Genomic DNA, 25,020 nt, shown 5'->3' with positions numbered 1-25,020 from the left:
CTTCTTGAAACTTGACACAGTACAGTAGTTTCACGTTCTATCTCTATGTATTGTTTCCTCTTGATGTAGCCCTAAGCAGTGACTGGCGAGAAACACTTTCATGGAAAGGGGTTGCCAAGCTTCCAAAAATTACGAATCTCCAGAAATCTCAGCAAATACTTTTTCACCCAAACTGGATGATACTTTCAGGAAATGATCAGTACACTAAGGCGACTTGGTTTCCCAAATTTCGTTCTTCTACGTTGAAGCGTTCGTTTCCAGTAACAGTTTGAATTTTTAGGTTTCACGCTGTTTACTCCTATATTGATAGATGTATTTGGAACTCTAAATCCAACACGGTTTATGCTAGCTTCTTGAAACTTGACACAGTACAGTAGTTTCACGTTCTATCTCTATGTTTTGTTTCCTCTTGCTGTAGCCCTAAGCAGTGACTGGCGAGAAACACTTTCATGGAAAGGGGTTGCCAAGCTTCCAAAAATTACGAATCTCCAGAAATCTCAGCAAATACTTTTTCACTCAAACTGGATGATACTTTCAGGTAATGATCAGTACACTAAGGCGACTTGGTTTCCCAAATTTCGTTCTTCTATGTTGAAGCGTTCGTTTCCAGTAACAGTTTGAATTTTTAGGTTTCACTCCGTTTACTCCTATATTGATAGATGTATTTGGAACTCTAAATCCAACACGGTTTATGCTAGCTTCTTGAAACTTGACACAGTACAGTAGTTTCACGTTCTATCTCTATGTATTCTTTCCTTTTGATGTAGCCCTAAGCAGTGACTGGCGAGAAACACTTTCATGGAAAGGGGTTGCCAAGCTTCCAAAAATTACGAATCTCCAGAAATCTCAGCAAATACTTTTTCACCCAAACTGGATGATACTTTCAGGAAATGATCAGTACACTAAGGCGACTTGGTTTCCCAAATTTCGTTCTTCTACGTTGAAGCGTTCGTTTCCAGTAACAGTTTGAATTTTTAGGTTTCACGCTGTTTACTCCTATATTGATAGATGTATTTGGAACTCTAAATCCAACACGGTTTGTGCTAGCTTCTTGAAACTTGACACAGTACAGTAGTTTCACGTTCTATCTCTATGTTTTGTTTCCTCTTGCTGTAGCCCTAAGCAGTGACTGGCGAGAAACACTTTCATGGAAAGGGGTTGCCAAGCTTCCAAATATTACGAATCTCCAGAAATCTCAGCAAATACTTTTTCACCCAAACTGGATGATACTTTCAGGTAATGATCAGTACACTAAGCCCACTTGCTTCACCAAATTTTGTTCTTCTACGTTGAAGCGTTCGTTTCCAGTAACAGCTTGAATTTTTAGGTTTCACTCTGTTTACTCCTATATTGATAGATGTATTTGGAACTCTAAATCCAACACGGTTTGTGCTAGCTTCTTGAAAGTTGACACAGTACAGTAGATTCACGTTCTATCTCTGTTTTGTTTCCTCTTGATGTAGCCCTAAGCAGTGACTGGCGAGAAACACTTTCATGGAAAGGGGTTGCCAAGCTTCCAAAAATTACGAATCTCCAGAAAACTCAGCAAATATTTTTCCACCCAAACTGGATGATACTTTCAGGTAATGATCAGTACACTAAGGCGACTTGGTTCCCCAAATTTAGTTCTTCTATGTTGAAGCATTCGTTTCCAGTAACAGTTTGAATTTTTAGGTTTCACTCTTTTTACTCCTATATTGATAGATGTATTTGGAACTCTAAACCCAACACGGATTGTGCTAGCTTCTTGAAACTTGACACAATAAATTAGTTTCACGTTCTATCTCTATGTTTTGTTTCCTCTTGATGTAGCCCTAAGCAGTGACGGGCGAGAAACACGTTCATGGAAAGGGGTTGCCAAGCTTCCAAAAATTACGAATCTCCAGAAATCTCAGCAAATACTTTTTCACCCAAACTGGATGATACTTTCAGGTAATGATCAGTACACTAAGGCGACTTGGTTTCCCAAATTTCGTTCTTCTATGTTGAAGCGTTCCTTTCCAGTAACAGTTTGAATTTTTAGGTTTCACGCTGTTTACTCCTATATTGATAGATGTATTTGGAACTCTAAATCCAACACGGTTTGTGCTAGCTTCTTGAAACTTGACACAATAAAGTAGTTTCACGTTCTATCTCTATGTTTTGTTTCCTCTTGCTGTAGCCCTAAGCAGTGACTGGCGAGAAACACTTTCATGGAAAGGGGTTGCCAAGATTCCAAAAATTACGAATCTCCAGAAATCTCAGCAAATACTTTTTCACCCAAACTGGATGATACTTTCAGGTAATGATCAGTACACTAAGGCGACTTGGTTTCCCAAATTTCGTTCTTCTATGTTGAAGCGTTCGTTTCCAGTAACAGTTTGAATTTTTAGGTTTCACGCTGTTTACTCCTATATTGATAGATGTATTTGGAACTCTAAATCCAACACGGTTTATGCTAGCTTCTTGAAACTTGACACAGTACAGTAGTTTCACGTTCTATCTCTATGTATTGTTTCCTCTTGCTGTAGCCCTAAGCAGTGACTGGCGAGAAACACTTTCATGGAAAGGGGTTGCCAAGCTTCCAAAAATTACGAATCTCCAGAAATCTCAGCAAATACTTTTTCACCCAAACTGGATGATACTTTCAGGTAATGGTCAGTACACTAAGGCGACTTGGTTTCCCAAATTTCGTTCTTCTATGTTGAAGCGTTCGTTTCCAGTAACAGTTTGAATTTTTAGGTTTCACTCTGTTTACTCCTATATTGATAGATGTATTTGGAACTCTAAATCCAACACGGTTTGTGCTAGCTTCTTGAAACTTGACACAATAAATTAGTTTCACGTTCTATCTCTATGTTTTGTTTCCTCTTGATGTAGCCCTAAGCAGTGACTGGCGAGAAACACTTTCATGGAAAGGGGTTGCCAAGCTTCCAAAAATTACGAATCTCCAGAAATCTCAGCAAATACTTTTTCACCCAAACTGGATGATACTTTCAGGTAATGATCAGTACACTAAGGCGACTTGGTTTCCCAAATTTCGTTCTTCTATGTTGAAGCGTTCGTTTCCAGTAACAGTTTGAATTTTTAGGTTTCACGCTGTTTACTCCTATATTGATAGATGTATTTGGAACTCTAAATCCAACACGGTTTATGCTAGCTTCTTGAAACTTGACACAGTACAGTAGTTTCACGTTCTATCTCTATGTATTCTTTCCTTTTGATGTAGCCCTAAGCAGTGACTGGCGAGAAACACTTTCATGGAAAGGGGTTGCCAAGCTTCCAAAAATTACGAATCTCCAGAAATCTCAGCAAATACTTTTTCACCCAAACTGGATGATACTTTCAGGTAATGATCAGTACACTAAGGCGACTTGGTTTCCCAAATTTTGTTCTTCTATGTTGAAGCGTTCGTTTCCAGTAACAGTTTGAATTTTTAGGTTTCACTCTGTTTTCTCCTATATTGATAGATGTATTTGGAACTCTAAATCCAACACGGTTTGTGCTAGCTTCTTGAAACTTGACACAGTACAGTAGTTTCACGTTCTATCTCTATGTATTGTTTCCTCTTGATGTAGCCCTAAGCAGTGACTGGCGAGAAACACTTTCATGGAAAGGGGTTGCCAAGCTTCCAAAAATTACGAATCTCCAGAAATCTCAGCAAATACTTTTTCACCCAAACTGGATGATACTTTCAGGTAATGATCAGTACACTAAGGCGACTTGGTTTCCCAAATTTCATTCTTCTATGTTGAAGCGTTCGTTTCCAGTAACAGTTTGAATTTTTAGGTTTCACGCTGTTTACTCCTATATTGATAGATGTATTTGGAACTCTAAATCCAACACGGTTTATGCTAGCTTCTTGAAACTTGACACAGTACAGTAGTTTCACGTTCTGTCTCTATGTATTGTTTCCTCTTGATGTAGCCCTAAGCAGTGACTGGTGAGAAACACTTTCATGGAAAGGGGTTGCCAGGGTTCCCAAAATTACGAATCCCCAGAAATCTCAGCAAATATTTTTTCACCCAAATTGGATGATACTTTCAGGTAATGATCAGTACACTAAGGCGACTTGGTTCCCCAAATTTTGTTCTTCTATGTTGAAGCGTTCGTTTCCAGTAACAGTTTGAATTTTTAGGTTTCACTCTGTTTTCTCCTATATTGATAGATGTATTTGGAACTCTAAATCCAACACGGTTTGTGCTAGCTTCTTGAAACTTGACACAATAAAGTAGTTTCACGTTCTATCTCTATGTTTTCTTTCCTCTTGCTGTAGCCCTAAGCAGTGACTGGCGAGAAACACTTTCATGGAAAGGGGTTGCCAAGCTTCCAAAAATCACGAATCTCCAGAAATCTCAGCAAATACGTTTTCACCCAAACTGGATGATACATTCAGGTAATGATCAGTACATTAAAGCGACTTCGTTCCCAAAATTTCGTTCTTCTATGTTGAAGCATTCGTTTCCAGTAACAGTTTGAATTTTTAGGTTTCACTCTGTTTTCTCCTATATTGATAGATGTATTTGGAACTCTAAATCCAACACGGTTTGTGCTAGCTTCTTGAAACTTGACAAAATAAAGTAGTTTCACGTTCTATCTCTATGTTTTGTTTCCTCTTGCTATAGCCCTAAGCAGTGACTGGCGAGAAACACTTTCATGGAAAGGGGTTGCCAAGCTTCCAAAAATTACGAATCTCCAGAAATCTCAGCAAATACTTTTTCACCCAAACTGGATGATACTTTCAGGTAATGATCAGTACACTAAGGCGACTTGGTTCCCCACATTTCGTTCTTCTACGTTGAAGCGTTCGTTTCCAGTAACAGTTTGAATTTTTATTTTTCACTCTGTTTTCTCCTATATTGATAGATGTATTTGGAACTCTAAATCCAACACGGTTTGTGCTAGCTTCTTGAAACTTGACACAATAAAGTAGTTTCTCGTTCTATCTCTATGTTTTGTTTCCTCTTGCTGTAGCCCTAAGCAGTGACTGGCGAGAAACACTTTCATGGAAAGGGGTTGCCAAGCTTCCAAAAATTACGAATCTCCAGAAATCTCAGCAAATATTTTTTCACCCAAACTGGATGATACTTTCAGGTAATGATCAGAACACTAAGGCGACTTGGTTCCCCAAATTTAGTTCTTCTATGTTGAAGCATTCGTTTCCAGTAACAGTTTGAATTTTTAGGTTTCACTCTGTTTACTCCTATATTGATAGATGTATTTGGAACTCTAAATCCAACACGGTTTGTGCTAGCTTCTTGAAACTTGACACAATAAATTAGTTTCACGTTCTATCTCTATGTTTTGTTTCCTCGTGATGTAGCCCTAAGCAGTGACGGGCGAGAAACACTTTCATGGAAAGGGGTTGCCAAGCTTCCAAAAATTACGAATCTCCAGAAATCTCAGCAAATACTTTTTCACCCAAACTGGATGATACTTTCAGGTAATGATCAGTACACTAAGGCGACTTCGTTTCCCAAATTTCGTTCTTCTATGTTGAAGCGTTCGTTTCCAGTAACAGTTTGAATTTTTAGGTTTCACTCTGTTTACTCCTATATTGATAGATGTATTTGGAACTCTAAATCCAACACGGTTTGTGCTAGCTTCTTGAAACTTGACACAATAAAGTAGTTTCACGTTCTATCTCTATGTTTTGTTTCCTCTTGCTGTAGCCCTAACCAGTGACTGGCGAGAAACACTTTCATGGAAAGGGGTTGCCAAGCTTCCAAAAATTACGAATCTCCAGAAATCTCAGCAAATATTTTTTCACCCAAACTGGATGATACTTTCAGGTAATGATCAGTACACTAAGGCGACTTGGTTCCACACATTTCGTTCTTCTACGTTGAAGCGTTCATTTCCAGTAACAGTTTGAATTTTTAGGTTTCACTCTGTTTTCTCCTATATTGATAGATGTATTTGGAACTCTAAATCCAACACGGTTTGTGCTAGCTTCTTGAAACTTGACACAACAAAGTAGTTTCAGGTTCTATCTCTATGTTTTGTTTCCTCTTGATGTAGCCCTAAGCAGTGACTGGCGAGAAACACTTTCATGGAAAGGGGTTGCCAAGCTTCCAAAAATTACGAATCTCCAGAAATCTCAGCAAATACTTTTTCACCCAAACTGGATGATACTTTCAGGTAATTATCAGTACACTAAGGTGACTTGGTTTCCCAAATTTCGTTCTTCTATGTTGAAGCGTTCGTTTCCAGTAACAGTTTGAATTTTTAGGTTTCACTCTGTTTACTCCTATATTGATAGATGTATTTGGAACTCTAAATCCAACACGGTTTGTGCTAGCTTCTTGAAACTTGACACAATAAAGTAGTTTCACGTTCTATCTCTATGTTTTGTTTCCTCTTGATGTATCCCTAAGCAGTGACTGGCGAGAAACACTTTCATGGAAAGGGGTTGCCAAGCTTCCAAAAATTAAGAATCTCCAGAAATCTCAGCAAATATTTTTTCACCCGAACTGGATGATACTTTCAGGTAATGATCAGTACACTAAGTCGACTTGGTTCCCCACATTTCGTTCTTCTACGTTGAAGCGTTCATTTCCAGTAACAGTTTGAATTTTTAGGTTTCAATCTGTTTTCTCCTATATTGATAGATGTATTTGGAACTCTAAATCCAACACGGTTTGTGCTAGCTTCTTGAAACTTGACACAATAAATTAGTTTCACGTTCTATCTCTATGTTTTGTTTCCTCGTGATGTAGCCCTAAGCAGTGACGGGCGAGTAACACTTTCATGGAAAGGGGTTGCCAAGCTTCCAAAAATTACGAATCTCCAGAAATCTCAGCAAATACTTTTTCACCCAAACTGGATGATACTTTCAGGTAATGATCAGTACACTAAGGCAACTTCGTTTCCCAAATTTCGTTCTTCTATGTTGAAGCGTTCGTTTCCAGTAACAGTTTGAATTTTTAGGTTTCACTCTGTTTACTCCTATATTGATAGATGTATTTGGAACTCTAAATCCAACACGGTTTGTGCTAGATTCTTGAAACTTGACACAATAAAGTAGTTTCACGTTCTATCTCTATGTTTTGTTTCCTCTTGCTGTAGCCCTAAGCAGTGACTGGCGAGAAACACTTTCATGGAAAGGGGTTGCCAAGCTTCCAAAAATTACGAATCTCCAGAAATCTCAGCAAATACTATTTCACCCAAACTGGATGATACTTTCAGGTAATGATCAGTACACTAAGGCGACTTGGTTTCCCAAATTTCGTTCTTCTATGTTGAAGCGTTCGTTTCCAGTAACAGTTTGAATTTTTAGGTTTCACTCTGTTTTCTCCTATATTGATAGATGTATTTGGAACTCTAAATCCAACACGGTTTGTGCTAGCTTCTTGAAACTTGACACAACAAAGTAGTTTCAGGTTCTATCTCTATGTTTTGTTTCCTCTTGATGTAGCCCTAAGCAGTGACTGGCGAGAAACACTTTCATGGAAAGGGGTTGCCAAGCTTCCAAAAATTACGAATCTCCAGAAATCTCAGCAAATACTTTTTCACCCAAACTGGATGATACTTTCAGGTAATGATCAGTACACTAAGGTGACTTGGTTTCCCAAATTTCGTTCTTCTATGTTGAAGCGTTCGTTTCCAGTAACAGTTTGAATTTTTAGGTTTCACTCTGTTTACTCCTATATTGATAGATGTATTTGGAACTCTAAATCCAACACGGTTTGTGCTAGCTTCTTGAAACTTGACACAATAAAGTAGTTTCACGTTCTATCTCTATGTTTTGTTTCCTCTTGATGTAGCCCTAAGCAGTGACTGGCGAGAAACACTTTCATGGAAAGGGGTTGCCAAGCTTCCAAAAATTACGAATCTCCAGAAATCTCAGCAAATATTTTTTCACCCGAACTGGATGATACTTTCAGGTAATGATCAGTACACTAAGTCGACTTGGTTCCCCACATTTCGTTCTTCTACGTTGAAGCGTTCATTTCCAGTAACAGTTTGAATTTTTAGGTTTCAATCTGTTTTCTCCTATATTGATAGATGTATTTGGAACTCTAAATCCAACACGGTTTGTGCTAGCTTCTTGAAACTTGACACAATAAATTAGTTTCACGTTCTATCTCTATGTTTTGTTTCCTCGTGATGTAGCCCTAAGCAGTGACGGGCGAGTAACACTTTCATGGAAAGGGGTTGCCAAGCTTCCAAAAATTACGAATCTCCAGAAATCTCAGCAAATACTTTTTCACCCAAACTGGATGATACTTTCAGGTAATGATCAGTACACTAAGGCGACTTGGTTCCCCACATTTCGTTCTTCTAGGTTGAAGCGTTCGTTTCCAGTAACAGTTTGAATTTTTAGGTTTCACTCTGTTTTCTCCCATATTGATAGATGTATTTGGAACTCTAAATCCAACACGGTTTGTGGTAGCTTCTTGAAACTTGACACAATAAAGTAGTTTCACGTTGTATCTCTATGTTTTGTTTCCTCTTGATGTAGCCCTAAGCAGTGACTGGCGAGAAACACTTTCATGGAAAGGGGTTGCCAAGCTTCCAAAAATTTCGAATCTCCAGAAATCTCAGCAAATACTTTTTGACCCAAACTGGATGATACTTTCAGGTAATGATCAGTACACTAAGGCGACTTGGTTCCCCACTTTTCGTTCTTCTACGTTGAAGCGTTCGTTTCCAGTAACAGTTTGAATTTTTATTTTTCACTCTGTTTTCTCCTATATTGATAGATGTATTTGGAACTCTAAATCCAACACGGTTTGTGCTAGCTTCTTGAAACTTGACACAATAAAGTAGTTTCACGTTCTATCTCTATGTTTTGTTTCCTCTTGATGTAGCCCTAAGCAGTGACAGGCGATAAACACTTTCATGGAAAGGGGTTGCCAAGCTTCCAAAAATTACGAATCTCCAGAAATCTCAGCAAATACTTTTTCACCCAAACTGGATGATACATTCAGGTAATGATCAGTATATTAAGGCGACTTCGTTCCCAAAATTTCGTTCTTCTATGTTGAAGCATTCGTTTCCAGTAACAGTTTGAATTTTTAGGTTTCACTCTGTTTTCTCCTATATTGATAGATGTATTTGGAACTCTAAATCCCACACGGTTTGTGCTAGCTTCTTGAAACTTGACACAATAAAGTAGTTTCACGTTCTATCTCTATGTTTTGTTTCCTCTTGCTGTAGCCCTAAGCAGTGACAGGCGAGAAACACTTTCATGGAAAGGGGTTGCCAAGCTTCCAAAAATTACGAATCTCCAGAAATCTCAGCAAATACTTTTTCAACCAAACTGGATGATACATTCAGGTAATGATCAGTACATTAAGGCGACTTCGTTCCCAAAATTTCGTTCTTCTATGTTGAAGCATTCGTTTCCAGTAACAGTTTGAATTTTTAGGTTTCACTCTGTTTTCTCCTATATTGATAGATGTATTTGGAACTCTAAATCCCACACGGTTTGTGATAGCTTCTTGAAACTTGACACAATAAAGTAGTTTCACGTTCTATCTCTATGTTTTGTTTCCTCTTGCTGTAGCCCTAAGCAGTGACTGGCGAGAAACACTTTCATGGAAAGGGGTTGCCAAGCTTCCAAAAATTACGAATCTCCAGAAATCTCAGCAAATACTTTTTCACCCAAACTGGATGATACATTCAGGTAATGATCAGTACATTAAGGCGACTTCGTACCCCACATTTCTTTCTTCTACGTTGAAGCGTTCGTTTCCAGTAACAGTTTGAATTTTTAGGTTTCACTCTGTTTTCTCCTATATTGATAGATGTATTTGGAACTCCAAATCCAACACGGTTTGTGCTAGCTTCTTGAAACTTGACACAATAAAGTAGTTTCACGTTCTATCTCTATGTTTTGTTTCCTCTTGCTGTAGCCCTAAGCAGTGACTGGCGAGAAACACTTTCATGGAAAGGGGTTGCCAAGCTTCCAAAAATTACGAATCTCCAGAAATCTCAGCAAATACTTTTTCACCCAAACTGGATGATACTTTCAGGTAATGATCAGTACACTAAGGCGACTTGGTTCCCCACATTTCGTTCTTCTACGTTGAAGCATTCGTTTCCAGTAACAGTTTGAATTTTTATTTTTCACTCTGTTTTCTCCTATATTGATAGATGTATTTGGAACTCTAAATCCAACACGGTTTGTGCTAGCTTCTTGAAACTTGACACAATAAAGTAGTTTCTCGTTCTATCTCTATGTTTTGTTTCCTCTTGCTGTAGCCCTAAGCAGTGACTGGCCAGAAACACTTTCATGGAAAGGCGTTGCCAAGCTTCCAAAAATTACGAATCTCCAGAAATCTCAGCAAATACTTTTTCACCCAAACTGGATGATACTTTCAGGTAATGATCAGTACACTAAGGCGACTTGGTTCCCCACATTTCGTTCTTCTACGTTGAAGCGTTCGTTTCCAGTAACAGTTTGAATTTTTAGGTTTCACTCTGTTTTCTCCTATATTGATAGATGTATTTGGAACTCTAAATCCAACACGGTTTGTGCTAGCTTCTTGAAACTTGACACAATAAAGTAGTTTCACGTTCTATCTCTATGTTTTGTTTCCTCTTGATGTAGCCCTAAGCAGTGACTGGCGAGAAACACTTTCATGGAAAGGGGTTGCCAAGCTTCCAAAAATTACGAATCTCCAGAAATCTCAGCAAATATTTTTTCACCCAAACTGGATGATACATTCAGGTAATGATCAGTACACTAAGGCGACTTGGTTCCCCACATTTCGTTCTTCTACGTTGAAGCGTTCGTTTCCAGTAACAGTTTGAATTTTTAGGTTTCACTCTGTTTTCTCCTATATTGATAGATGTATTTGGAACTCTAAATCCAACACGGTTTGTGCTAGCTTCTTGAAACTTGACACAATAAAGTAGTTTCACGTTCTATCTCTATGTTTTGTTTCCTCTTGATGTAGCCCTAAGCAGTGACTGGCGAGAAACACTTTCATGGAAAGGGGTTGCCAAGCTTCCAAAAATCACGAATCTCCAGAAATCTCAGCAAATACGTTTTCACCCAAACTGGATGATACATTCAGGTAATGATCAGTACATTAAGGCGACTTCGTTCCCAAAATTTCGTTCTTCTATGTTGAAGCATTCGTTTCCAGTAACAGTTTGAATTTTTAGGTTTCACTCTGTTTTCTCCTATATTGATAGATGTATTTGGAACTCTAAATCCAACACGGTTTGTGCTAGCTTCTTGAAACTTGACAAAATAAAGTAGTTTCACGTTCTATCTCTATGTTTTGTTTCCTCTTGCTATAGCCCTAAGCAGTGACTGGCGAGAAACACTTTCATGGAAAGGAGTTGCCAAGCTTCCAAAAATTACGAATCTCCAGAAATCTCAGCAAATACTTTTTCACCCAAACTGGATGATACTTTCAGGTAATGATCAGTACACTAAGGCGACTTGGTTCCCCACATTTCGTTCTTCTACGTTGAAGCGTTCGTTTCCAGTAACAGTTTGAATTTTTATTTTTCACTCTGTTTTCTCCTATATTGATAGATGTATTTGGAACTCTAAATCCAACACGGTTTGTGCTAGCTTCTTGAAACTTGACACAATAAAGTAGTTTCTCGTTCTATCTCTATGTTTTGTTTCCTCTTGCTGTAGCCCTAAGCAGTGACTGGCGAGAAACACTTTCATGGAAAGGGGTTGCCAAGCTTCCAAAAATTACGAATCTCCAGAAATCTCAGCAAATACTTTTTCACCCAAACTGGATGATACTTTCAGGTAATGATCAGTACACTAAGGCGACTTGGTTTCCCAAATTTCGTTCTTCTATGTTGAAGCGTTCGTTTCCAGTAACAGTTTGAATTTTTAGGTTTCACGCTGTTTACTCCTATATTGATAGATGTATTTGGAACTCTAAATCCAACACGGTTTATGCTAGCTTCTTGAAACTTGACACAGTACAGTAGTTTCAGGTTCTATCTCTATGTTTTGTTTCCTCTTGCAGTAGCCCTAAGCAGTGACTGGCGAGAAACACTTTCATGGAAAGGGGTTGCCAAGCTTCCAAAAATTACGAATCTCCAGAAATCTCAGCCAATATTTTTTCACCCAAACTGGATGATACTTTCAGGTAATGATCAGTACACTAAGGCGACTTGATTCCCCACATTTCGTTCTTCTACGTTGAAGCGTTCGTTTCCAGTAACAGTTTGAATTTTTAGGTTTCACTCTGTTTTCTCCTATATTGATAGATGTATTTGGAACTCTAAATCCAACACGGTTTGTGCTAGCTTCTTGAAACTTGACACAACAAAGTAGTTTCACGTTCTATCTCTATGTTTTGTTTCCTCTTGATGTAGCCCTAAGCAGTGACTGGCGAGAAACACTTTCATGGAAAGGGGTTGCCAAGCTTCCAAAAATTACGAATCTCCAGAAATCTCAGCAAATACTTTTTCACCCAAACTGGATGATACTTTCAGGTAATGATCAGTACACTAAGGCGACTTGGTTTCCCAAATTTCGTTCTTCTATGTTGAAGCGTTCCTTTCCAGTAACAGTTTGAATTTTTAGGTTTCACTCTGTTTACTCCTATATTGATAGATGTATTTGGAACTCTAAATCCAACATGGTTTATGCTAGCTTCTTGAAACTTGACACAGTACAGTAGTTTCACGTTCTATCTCTATGTATTGTTTCCTCTTGATGTAGCCCTAAGCAGTGACTGGCGAGAAACACTTTCATGGAAAGGGGTTGCCAAGCTTCCAAAAATTACGAATCTCCAGAAATCTCAGCAAATACTTTTTCACCCAAACTGGATGATACTTTCAGGTAATGATCAGTACACTAAGCCCACTTGCTTCACCAAATTTTGTTCTTCTACGTTGAAGCGTTCGTTTCCAGTAACAGCTTGAATTTTTAGGTTTCACTCTGTTTACTCCTATATTGATAGATGTATTTGGAACTCTAAATCCAACACGGTTTGTGCTAGCTTCTTGAAACTTGACACAATGAATTAGTTTCACATTCTATCTCTATGTTTTGTTTCCTCTTGATGTAGCCCTAAGCAGTGACTGGCGAGAAACACTTTCATGGAAAGGGGTTGCCAAGCTTCCAAAAATTACGAATCTCCAGAAATCTCAGCAAATAATTTTTCACCCAAACTGGATGATACTTTCAGGTAATGATCAGAACACTAAGGCGACTTGGTTCCCCAAATTTAGTTCTTCTATGTTGAAGCATTCGTTTCCAGTAACAGTTTGAATTTTTAGGTTTCACTCTGTTTACTCCTATATTGATAGATGTATTTGGAACTCTAAATCCAACACGGTTTGTGCTAGCTTCTTGAAACTTGACACAATAAATTAGTTTCACGTTCTATCTCTATGTTTTGTTTCCTCGTGATGTAGCCCTAAGCAGTGACGGGCGAGAAACACTTTCATGGAAAGGGGTTGCCAAGCTTCCAAAAATTACGAATCTCCAGAAATCTCAGCAAATACTTTTTCACCCAAACTGGATGATACTTTCAGGTAATGATCAGTACACTAAGGCGACTTCGTTTCCCAAATTTCGTTCTTCTATGTTGAAGCGTTCGTTTCCAGTAACAGTTTGAATTTTTAGGTTTCACTCTGTTTACTCCTATATTGATAGATGTATTTGGTACTCTAAATCCAACACGGTTTGTGCTAGCTTCTTGAAACTTGACACAATAAAGTAGTTTCACGTTCTATCTCTATGTTTTGTTTCCTCTTGCTGTAGCCCTAAGCAGTGACTGGCGAGAAACACTTTCATGGAAAGGGGTTGCCAAGCTTCCAAAAATTACGAATCTCCAGAAATCTCAGCAAATATTTTTTCACCCAAACTGGATGATACTTTCAGGTAATGATCAGTACACTAAGGCGACTTGGTTCCACACATTTCGTTCTTCTACGTTGAAGCGTTCATTTCCAGTAACAGTTTGAATTTTTAGGTTTCACTCTGTTTTCTCCTATATTGATAGATGTATTTGGAACTCTAAATCCAACACGGTTTGTGCTAGCTTCTTGAAACTTGACACAATAAATTAGTTTCACGTTCTATCTCTATGTTTTGTTTCCTCGTGATGTAGCCCTAAGCAGTGACGGGCGAGTAACACTTTCATGGAAAGGGGTTGCCAAGCTTCCAAAAATTACGAATCTCCAGAAATCTCAGCAAATACTTTTTCACCCAAACTGGATGATACTTTCAGGTAATGATCAGTACACTAAGGTGACTTCGTTCCCAAATTTCGTTCTTCTATGTTGAAGCGTTCGTTTCCAGTAACAGTTTGAATATTTAGGTTTCACTCTGTTTACTCCTATATTGATAGATGTATTTGGAACTCTAAATCCAACACGGTTTGTGCTAGCTTCTTGAAACTTGACACAATAAAGTAGTTTCACGTTCTATCTCTATGTTTTGTTTCCTCTTGATGTAGCCCTAAGCAGTGACTGGCGAGAAACACTTTCATGGAAAGGGGTTGCCAAGCTTCCAAAAATTACGAATCTCCAGAAATCTCAGCAAATACTTTTTCACCCAAACTGGATGATACTTTCAGGTAATGATCAGTACACTAAGGCGACTTGGTTCCCCACATTTCGTTCTTCTACGTTGAAGCGTTCGTTTCCAGTAACAGTTTGAATTTTTATTTTTCACTCTGTTTTCTCCTATATTGATAGATGTATTTGGAACTCTAAATCCAACACGGTTTGTGCTAGCTTCTTGAAACTTGACACAATAAAGTAGTTTCTCGTTCTATCTCTATGTTTTGTTTCCTCTTGCTGTAGCCCTAAGCAGTGACTGGCCAGAAACACTTTCATGGAAAGGCGTTGCCAAGCTTCCAAAAATTACGAATCTCCAGAAATCTCAGCAAATACTTTTTCACCCAAACTGGATGATACTTTCAGGTAATGATCAGTACACTAAGGCGACTTGGTTCCCCACATTTCGTTCTTCTACGTTGAAGCGTTCGTTTCCAGTAACAGTTTGAATTTTTAGGTTTCACTCTGTTTTCTCCTATATTGATAGATGTATTTGGAACTCTAAATCCAACACGGTTTGTGCTAGCTTCTTGAAACTTGACACAATAAAGTAGTTTCACGTTCTATCTCTATGTTTTGTTTCCTCTTGATGTAGCCCTAAGCAGTGACTGGCGAGAAACACTTTCATGGAAAGGGGTTGCCAAGCTTCCAAAAATTACGAATCTCCAGAAATCTGAGCAAATATTTTTTCACCCAAACTGGATGATACTTTCAGGTAATGATCAGTACACTAAGGCGACTTGGTTCCCCACATTTCGTTCTTCTACGTTGAAGCGTTCGTTTCCAGTAACAGTTTGAATATTTAGGTTTCACTCTGTTTTCTCCTATATTGATAGATGTATTTGGAACTCTAAATCCAACACGGTTTGTGCTAGCTTCTTGAAACGTGACACAATAAAGTAGTTTCATGTTCTATCTCTATGTTTTGTTTCCTCTTGATGTAGCCCTAAGCAGTGACTGGCGAGAAACACTTTCATGGAAAGGGGTTGCCAAGCTTCCAAAAATTACGAATCTCCAGAAATCTCAGCAAATACGTTTTCACCCAAACTGGATGATACATTCAGGTAATGATCAGTACACTAAGGCGACTTGGTTCCCAAAATTTCGTTCTTCTATGTTGAAGCATTCGTTTCCAGTAACAGTTTGAATTTTTAGGTTTCACTCTGTTTTCTCCTATATTGATAGACGTATTTGGAACTCTAAATCCAACACGGTTTGTGCTAGATTCTTGAAACTTGACACAATAAAGTAGTTTCACGTTCTATCTCTATGTTTTGTTTCCTCTTGCTGTAGCCCTAAGCAGTGACTGGCGAGAAACACTTTCATGGAAAGGGGTTGCCAAGCTTCCAAAAATTACGAATCTCCAGAAATCTCAGCAAATATTTTTTCACCCAAACTGGATGATACTTTCAGGTAATGATCAGTACACTAAGGCGACTTGGTTCCACACATTTCGTTCTTCTACGTTGAAGCGTTCATTTCCAGTAACAGTTTGAATTTTTAGGTTTCACTCTGTTTTCTCCTATATTGATAGATGTATTTGGAACTCTAAATCCAACACGGTTTGTGCTAGCTTCTTGAAACTTGACACAATAAAGTAGTTTCACGTTCTATCTCTATGTTTTGTTTCCTCTTGCTGTAGCCCTAAGCAGTGACTGGCGAGAAACACTTTCATGGAAAGGGGTTGCCAAGCTTCCAAAAATTACGAATCTCCAGAAATCTCAGCAAATATTTTTTCACCCAAACTGGATGATACTTTCAGGTAATGATCAGTACACCTAGGCGACTTGGTTCCCCACATTTCGTTCTTCTAGGTTGAAGCGTTCGGTTCCAGTAACTGTTTGAATTTTTAGGTTTCACTCTGTTTTCTCCCATATTGATAGATGTATTTGGAACTCTAAATCCAACACTGTTTGTGGTAGCTTCTTGAAACTTGACACAATAAAGTAGTTTCACGTTGTATCTCTATGTTTTGTTTCCTCTTGATGTAGCCCTAAGCAGTGACTGGCGAGAAACACTTTCATGGAAAGGGGTTGCCAAGCTTCCAAAAATTTCGAATCTCCAGAAATCTCAGCAAATACTTTTTCACCCAAACTGGATGATACTTTCAGGTAATGATCAGTACACTAAGGCGACTTGGTTCCCCACTTTTCGTTCTTCTACATTGAAGCGTTCGTTTCCAGTAACAGTTTGAATTTTTATTTTTCACTCTGTTTTCTCCTATATTGATAGATGTATTTGGAACTCTAAATCCAACACGGTTTGTGCTAGCTTCTTGAAACTTGACACAATAAAGTAGTTTCACGTTCTATCTCTATGTTTTGTTTCCTCTTGATGTAGCCCTAAGCAGTGACAGGCGATAAACACTTTCATGGAAAGGGGTTGCCAAGCTTCCAAAAATTACGAATCTCCAGAAATCTCAGCAAATACTTTTTCACCCAAACTGGATGATACATTCAGGTAATGATCAGTACATTAAGGCGACTTCGTTCCCAAAATTTCGTTCTTCTATGTTGAAGCATTCGTTTCCAGTAACAGTTTGAATTTTTAGGTTTCACTCTGTTTTCTCCTATATTGATAGATGTATTTGGAACTCTAAATCCCACACGGTTTGTGCTAGCTTCTTGAAACTTGACACAATAAAGTAGTTTCACGTTCTATCTCTATGTTTTGTTTCCTCTTGCTGTAGCCCTAAGCAGTGACAGGCGAGAAACACTTTCATGGAAAGGGGTTGCCAAGCTTCCAAAAATTACGAATCTCCAGAAATCTCAGCAAATACTTTTTCACCCAAACTGGATGATACTTTCAGGTAATGATCAGTACACTAAGGTGACTTGGTTCCCCACATTTCGTTCTTCTACGTTGAAGCGTTCGTTTCCAGTAACAGTTTGAATTTTTAGGTTTCACTCTGTTTTCTCCTATATTGATAGATGTATTTGGAACCCTAAATCCAACACGGTTTGTGCTAGCTTCTTGAAACTTGACACAATAAAGTAGTTTCACGTTCGATCTCTATGTTTTGGTTCCTCTTGATGTAGCCCTAAGCAGTGACTGGCGAGAAACACTTTCATGGAAAGGGGTTGCCAAGCTTCCAAAAATTACGAATCTCCAGAAATCTCAGCAAATACTTTTTCACCAAAACTGGATGATACTTTCAGGTAATGATCAGTACACTAAGGCGACTTGGTTTCCCAAATTTCGTTCTTCTACGTTGAAGCGTTCGTTTCCAGTAACAGTTTGAATTTTTAGGTTTCACTCTGTTTACTCCTATACTGATAGATGTATTTGGAACTCTAAATCCAACACGGTTTGTGCTAGCTTCTTGAAACTGGACACAGTACAGTAGTTTCACGTTCTATCTCTATGTTTTGTTTCCTCTTGATGTAGCCCTAAGCAGTGACTGGCGAGAAACACTTTCATGGAAAGGGGTTGCCAAGCTTCCAAAAATTACGAATCTCCAGAAATCTCAGCAAATACTTTTTCACCCTAACTGGATGATAATTTAAGGTAATGATCAGTACACTAATGCAACTTGGTTCCCAAAATTTCGTTCTTCTATGTTGAAGCATTTGTTTCCAGTAACAGTTTGAATTTTTAGGTTTCACTCTGTTTTCTCCTATATTGATAGATGTATTTGGAACTCTAAATCCAACACGGTTTGTGCTAGCTTCTTGAAACTTGACACAATAAAGTAGTTTCACGTTCTATCTCTATGTTTTGTTTCCTCTTGCTGTAGCCCTAAGCAGTGACTGGCGAGAAACACTTTCATGGAAAGGGGTTGCCAAGCTTCCAAAAATTACGAATCTCCAGAAATCTCAGCAAATACTTTTTCACCCAAACTGGATGATACTTTCAGGTAATGATCAGTACACTAAGGCGACTTGGTTCCCCACTTTTTGTTCTTCTACGTTGAAGCGTTCGTTTCCAGTAACAGTTTGAATTTTTATTTTTCACTCTGTTTTCTCCTATATTGATAGATGTATTTGGAACTCTAAATCCAACACGGTTTGTGCTAGTTTCTTGAAACTTGACACAATAAAGTAGTTTCACGTTCTATCTCTATGTTTTGTTTCCTCTTGATGTAGCCCTAAGCAGTGACAGGCGATAAACACTTTCATGGAAAGGGGTTGCCAAGCTTCCAAAAATTACGAATCTCCAGAAATCTCAGCAAATACTTTTTCACCCAAACTGGATGATACATTCAGGTAATGATCAGTACATTAAGGCGACTTCGTTCCCAAAATTTCGTTGTTCTATGTTGAAGCATTCGTTTCCAGTAACAGTTTGAATTTTTAGGTTTCACTCTGTTTTCTCCTATATTGATAGATGTATTTGGAACTCTAAATCCCACACGGTTTGTGCTAGCTTCTTGAAACTTGACACAATAAAGTAGTTTCACGTTCTATCTCTATGTTGTGTTTCCTCTTGCTGTAGCCCTAAGCAGTGACTGGCGAGAAACACTTTCATGGAAAGGGGTTGCCAAGCTTCCAAAAATTACGAATCTCCAGAAATCTCAGCAAATATTTTTTCACCCAAACTGGATGATACATTCAGGTAATGATCAGTACATTAAGGCGACTTCGTTCCCCACATTTCGTTCTTCTACGTTGAAGCGTTCGTTTCCAGTAACAGTTTGAATTTTTAGGTTTCACTCTGTTTTCTCCTATATTGATAGATGTATTTGGAACTCTAAATCCAACACGGTTTGTGCTAGCTTCTTGAAACTTGACACAATAAAGTAGTTTCACGTTCTATCTCTATGTTTTGTTTCCTCTTGCTGTAGCCCTAAGCAGTGACTGGCGAGAAACACTTTCATGGAAAGGGGTTGCCAAGCTTCCAAAAATTACGAATCTCCAGAAATCTCAGCAAATACTTTTTCACCCAAACTGGATGATACTTTCAGGTAATGATCAGTACACTAAGGCGACTTGGTTCCCCACATTTCGTTCTTCTACGTTGAAGCGTTCGTTTCCAGTAACAGTTTGAATTTTTATTTTTCACTCTGTTTTCTCCTATATTGATAGATGTATTTGGAACTCTAAATCCAACACGGTTTGTGCTAGCTTCTTGAAACTTGACACAATAAAGTAGTTTCTCGTTCTATCTCTATGTTTTGTTTCCTCTTGCTGTAGCCCTAAGCAGTGACTGGCCAGAAACACTTTCATGGAAAGGCGTTGCCAAGCTTCCAAAAATTACGAATCTCCAGAAATCTCAGCAAATACTTTTTCACCCAAACTGGATGATACTTTCAGGTAATGATCAGTACACTAAGGCGACTTGGTTCCCCACATTTCGTTCTTCTACGTTGAAGCGTTCGTTTCCAGTAACAGTTTGAATTTTTAGGTTTCACTCTGTTTTCTCCTATATTGATAGATGTATTTGGAACTCTAAATCCAACACGGTTTGTGCTAGCTTCTTGAAACTTGACACAATAAAGTAGTTTCACATTCTATCTCTATGTTTTGTTTCCTCTTGATGTAGCCCTAAGCAGTGACTGGCGAGAAACACTTTCATGGAAAGGGGTTGCCAAGCTTCCAAAAATTACGAATCTCCAGAAATCTCAGCAAATATTTTTTCACCCAAACTGGATGATACATTCAGGTAATGATCAGTACACTAAGGCGACTTGGTTCCCCACATTTCGTTCTTCTACGTTGAAGCGTTCGTTTCCAGTAACAGTTTGAATTTTTAGGTTTCACTCTGTTTTCTCCTATATTGATAGATGTATTTGGAACTCTAAATCCAACACGGTTTGTGCTAGCTTCTTGAAACTTGACACAATAAAGTAGTTTCACGTTCGATCTCTATGTTTTGGTTCCTCTTGATGTAGCCCTAAGCAGTGACTGGCGAGAAACACTTTCATGGAAAGGGGTTGCCAAGCTTCCAAAAATTACGAATCTCCAGAAATCTCAGCAAATACGTTTTCACCCAAACTGGATGATACATTCAGGTAATGATCAGTACATTAAGGCGACTTCGTTCCCAAAATTTCGTTCTTCTATGTTGAAGCATTCGTTTCCAGTAACAGTTTGAATTTTTAGGTTTCACTCTGTTTTCTCCTATATTGATAGATGTATTTGGAACTCTAAATCCAACACGATTTGTGCTAGCTTCTTGAAACTTGACAAAATAAAGTAGTTTCACGTTCTATCTCTATGTTTTGTTTCCTCTTGCTATAGCCCTAAGCAGTGACTGGCGAGAAACACTTTCATGGAAAGGGGTTGCCAAGCTTCCAAAAATTACGAATCTCCAGAAATCTCAGCAAATACTTTTTCACCCAAACTGGATGATACTTTCAGGTAATGATCAGTACACTAAGGCGACTTGGTTCCCCACATTTCGTTCTTCTACGTTGAAGCGTTCGATTCCAGTAACAGTTTGAATTTTTATTTTTCACTCTGTTTTCTCCTATATTGATAGATGTATTTGGAACTCTAAATCCAACACGGTTTGTGCTAGCTTCTTGAAACTTGACACAATAAAGTAGTTTCTCGTTCTATCTCTATGTTTTGTTTCCTCTTGCTGTAGCCCTAAGCAGTGACTGGCGAGAAACACTTTCATGGAAAGGGGTTGCCAAGCTTCCAAAAATTTCGAATCTCCAGAAATCTCAGCAAATACTTTTTCACCCAAACTGGATGATACTTTCAGGTAATGATCAGTACACTAAGGCGACTTGGTTCCCCACATTTCGTTCTTCTACGTTGAAGCGTTCGTTTCCAGTAACAGTTTGAATTTTTATTTTTCACTCTGTTTTCTCCTATATTGATAGATGTATTTGGAACTCTAAATCCAACACGGTTTGTGCTAGCTTCTTGAAACTTGACACAATAAAGTAGTTTCACGTTCTATCTCTATGTTTTGTTTCCTCTTGATGTAGCCCTAAGCAGTGACAGGCGATAAACACTTTCATGGAAAGGGGTTGCCAAGCTTCCAAAAATTACGAATCTCCAGAAATCTCAGCAAATACTTTTTCACCCAAACTGGATGATACATTCAGGTAATGATCAGTACATTAAGGCGACTTCGTTCCCAAAATTTCGTTCTTCTATGTTGAAGCATTCGTTTCCAGTAACAGTTTGAATTTTTAGGTTTCACTCTGTTTTCTCCTATATTGATAGATGTATTTGGAACTCTAAATCCCACACGGTTTGTGCTAGCTTCTTGAAACTTGACACAATAAAGTAGTTTCACGTTCTATCTCTATGTTTTGTTTCCTCTTGCTGTAGCCCTAAGCAGTGACAGGCGAGAAACACTTTCATGGAAAGGGGTTGCCAAGCTTCCAAAAATTACGAATCTCCAGAAATCTCAGCAAATACTTTTTCACCCAAACTGGATGATACTTTCAGGTAATGATCAGTACACTAAGGCGACTTGGTTCCCCACATTCCGTTCTTCTACGTTGAAGCGTTCGTTTCCAGTAACAGTTTGAATTTTTAGGTTTCACTCTGTTTTCTCCTATATTGATAGATGTATTTGGAACCCTAAATCCAACACGGTTTGTGCTAGCTTCTTGAAACTTGACACAATAAAGTAGTTTCACGTTCGATCTCTATGTTTTGGTTCCTCTTGATGTAGCCCTAAGCAGTGACTGGCGAGAAACACTTTCATGGAAAGGGGTTGCCAAGCTTCCAAAAATTACGAATCTCCAGAAATCTCAGCAAATACTTTTTCACCAAAACTGGATGATACTTTCAGGTAATGATCAGTACACTAAGGCGACTTGGTTTCCCAAATTTCGTTCTTCTACGTTGAAGCGTTCGTTTCCAGTAACAGTTTGAATTTTGAGGTTTCACTCTGTTTACTCCTATACTGATAGATGTATTTGGAACTCTAAATCCAACACGGTTTGTGCTAGCTTCTTGAAACTGGACACAGTACAGTAGTTTCACGTTCTATCTCTATGTTTTGTTTCCTCTTGATGTAGCCCTAAGCAGTGACTGGTGAGAAACACTTTCATGGAAAGGGGTTGCCAAGCTTCCAAAAATTACGAATCTCCAGAAATCTCAGCAAATACTTTTTCACCCTAACTGGATGATAATTTAAGGTAATGATCAGTACACTAAGGCGACTTGGTTCCCAAAATTTCGTTCTTCTATGTTGAAGCATTTGTTTCCAGTAACAGTTTGAATTTTTAGGTTTCACTCTGTTTTCTCCTATATTGATAGATGTATTTGGAACTCTAAATCCCACACGGTTTGTGCTAGCTTCTTGAAACTTGACACAATAAAGTAGTTTCACGTTCTATCTCTATGTTTTGTTTCCTCTTGCTGTAGCCCTAAGCAGTGACTGGCGAGAAACACTTTCATGGAAAGGGGTTGCCAAGCTTCCAAAAATTACGAATCTCCAGAAATCTCAGCAAATACTTTTTCACCCAAACTGGATGATACTTTCAGGTAATGATCAGTACACTAAGGCGACTTGGTTTCCCAAATTTCGTTCTTCTATGTTGAAGCATTTGTTTCCAGTAACAGTTTGAATTTTTAGGTTTCACTCTGTTTTCTTTTATATTGATAGATGTATTTGGAACTCTAAATCCAACACGGTTTGTGCTAGCTTCTTGAAACTTGACACAATAAAGTAGTTTCACGTTCTATCTCTATGTTTTGTTTCCTCTTGCTGTAGCCCTAAGCAGTGACTGGCGAGAAACACTTTCATGGAAAGGGGTTGCCAAGCTTCCAAAAATTACGAATCTCCAGAAATCTCAGCAAATATTTTTTCACCCAAACTGGATGATACTTTCAGGTAATGATCAGTACACTAAGGCGACTTGGTTCCCCACATTTCGTTCTTCTACGTTGAAGCGTTCGTTTCCAGTAACAGTTTGAATTTTTAGGTTTCACTCTGTTTACTCCTATATTGATAGATGTATTTGGAACTCTAAATCCAACACGGTTTGTGCTAGCTTCTTGAAACTTGACACAATAAAGTAGTTTCACGTTCTATCTCTATGTTTTGTTTCCTCTTGATGTAGCCCTAAGCAGTGACTGGCGAGAAACACTTTCATGGAAAGGGGTTGCCAAGCTTCCAAAAATTACGAATCTCCAGAAATCTCAGCAAATACTTTTTCACCCAAACTGGATGATACTTTCAGGTAATGATCAGTACACTAAGGCGACTTGGTTCCCCACATTTCGTTCTTCTACGTTGAAGCGTTCGTTTCCAGTAACAGTTTGAATTTTTAGGTTTCACTCTGTTTTCTCCTATATTGATAGATGTATTTGGAACCCTAAATCCAACACGGTTTGTGCTAGCTTCTTGAAACTTGACACAATAAAGTAGTTTCACGTTCGATCTCTATGTTTTGGTTCCTCTTGATGTAGCCCTAAGCAGTGACTGGCGAGAAACACTTTCATGGAAAGGGGTTGCCAAGCTTCCAAAAATTACGAATCTCCAGAAATCTCAGCAAATACTTTTTCACCCAAACTGGATGATACTTTCAGGTAATGATCAGTACACTAAGGCGACTTGGTTTCCCAAATTTCGTTCTTCTACGTTGAAGCGTTCGTTTCCAGTAACAGTTTGAATTTTTAGGTTTCACTCTGTTTACTCCTATACTGATAGATGTATTTGGAACTCTAAATCCAACACGGTTTGTGCTAGCTTCTTGAAACTGGACACAGTACAGTAGTTTCACGTTCTATCTCTATGTTTTGTTTCCTCTTTATGTAGCCCTAAGCAGTGACTGGCGAGAAACACTTTCATGGAAAGGGGTTGCCAAGCTTCCAAAAATTACGAATCTCAAGAAATCTCAGCAAATACTTTTTCACCCTAACTGGATGATAATTTAAGGTAATGATCAGTACACTAAGGCGACTTGGTTCCCAAAATTTCGTTCTTCTATGTTGAAGCATTCGTTTCCAGTAACAGTTTGAATTTTTAGGTTTCACTCTGTTTTCTCCTATATTGATAGATGTATTTGGAACTCTAAATCCAACACGGTTTGTGCTAGCTTCTTGAAACTTGACACAATAAAGTAGTTTCACGTTCTATCTCTATGTTTTGTTTCCTCTTGCTGTAGCCCTAAGCAGTGACTGGCGAGAAACACTTTCATGGAAAGGGGTTGCCAAGCTTCCAAAAATTACGAATCTCCAGAAATCTCAGCAAATACTTTTTCACCCAAACTGGATGATACTTTCAGGTAATGATCAGTACACTAAGGCGACTTGGTTCCCCACATTTCGTTCTTCTACGTTGAAGCGTTCGTTTCCAGTAACAGTTTGAATTTTTAGGTTTCACTCTGTTTACTCCTATATTGATAGATGTATTTGGAACTCTAAATCCAACACGGTTTGTGCTAGCTTCTTGAAACTTGACACAATAAAGTAGTTTCACGTTCTATCTCTATGTTTTGTTTCCTCTTGATGTAGCCGTAAGCAGTGACTGGCGAGAAACACTTTCATGGAAAGGGGTTGCCAAGCTTCCAAAAATTACGAATCTCCAGAAATCTCAGCAAATACTTTTTCACCCAAACTGGATGATACTTTCAGGTAATGATCAGTACACTAAGGCGACTTGGTTCCCCACTTTTCGTTCTTCTACGTT

The sequence above is a fragment of the Spermophilus citellus genome, assembly GCF_964194105.1.
Source record: "Spermophilus citellus genome assembly, chromosome: 8".
Classification (NCBI taxonomy): Eukaryota; Metazoa; Chordata; class Mammalia; order Rodentia; family Sciuridae; genus Spermophilus; species Spermophilus citellus.
The sequence above is the reverse complement of the archived record's forward strand: the minus strand, read 5'-3'. Positions refer to the sequence as shown.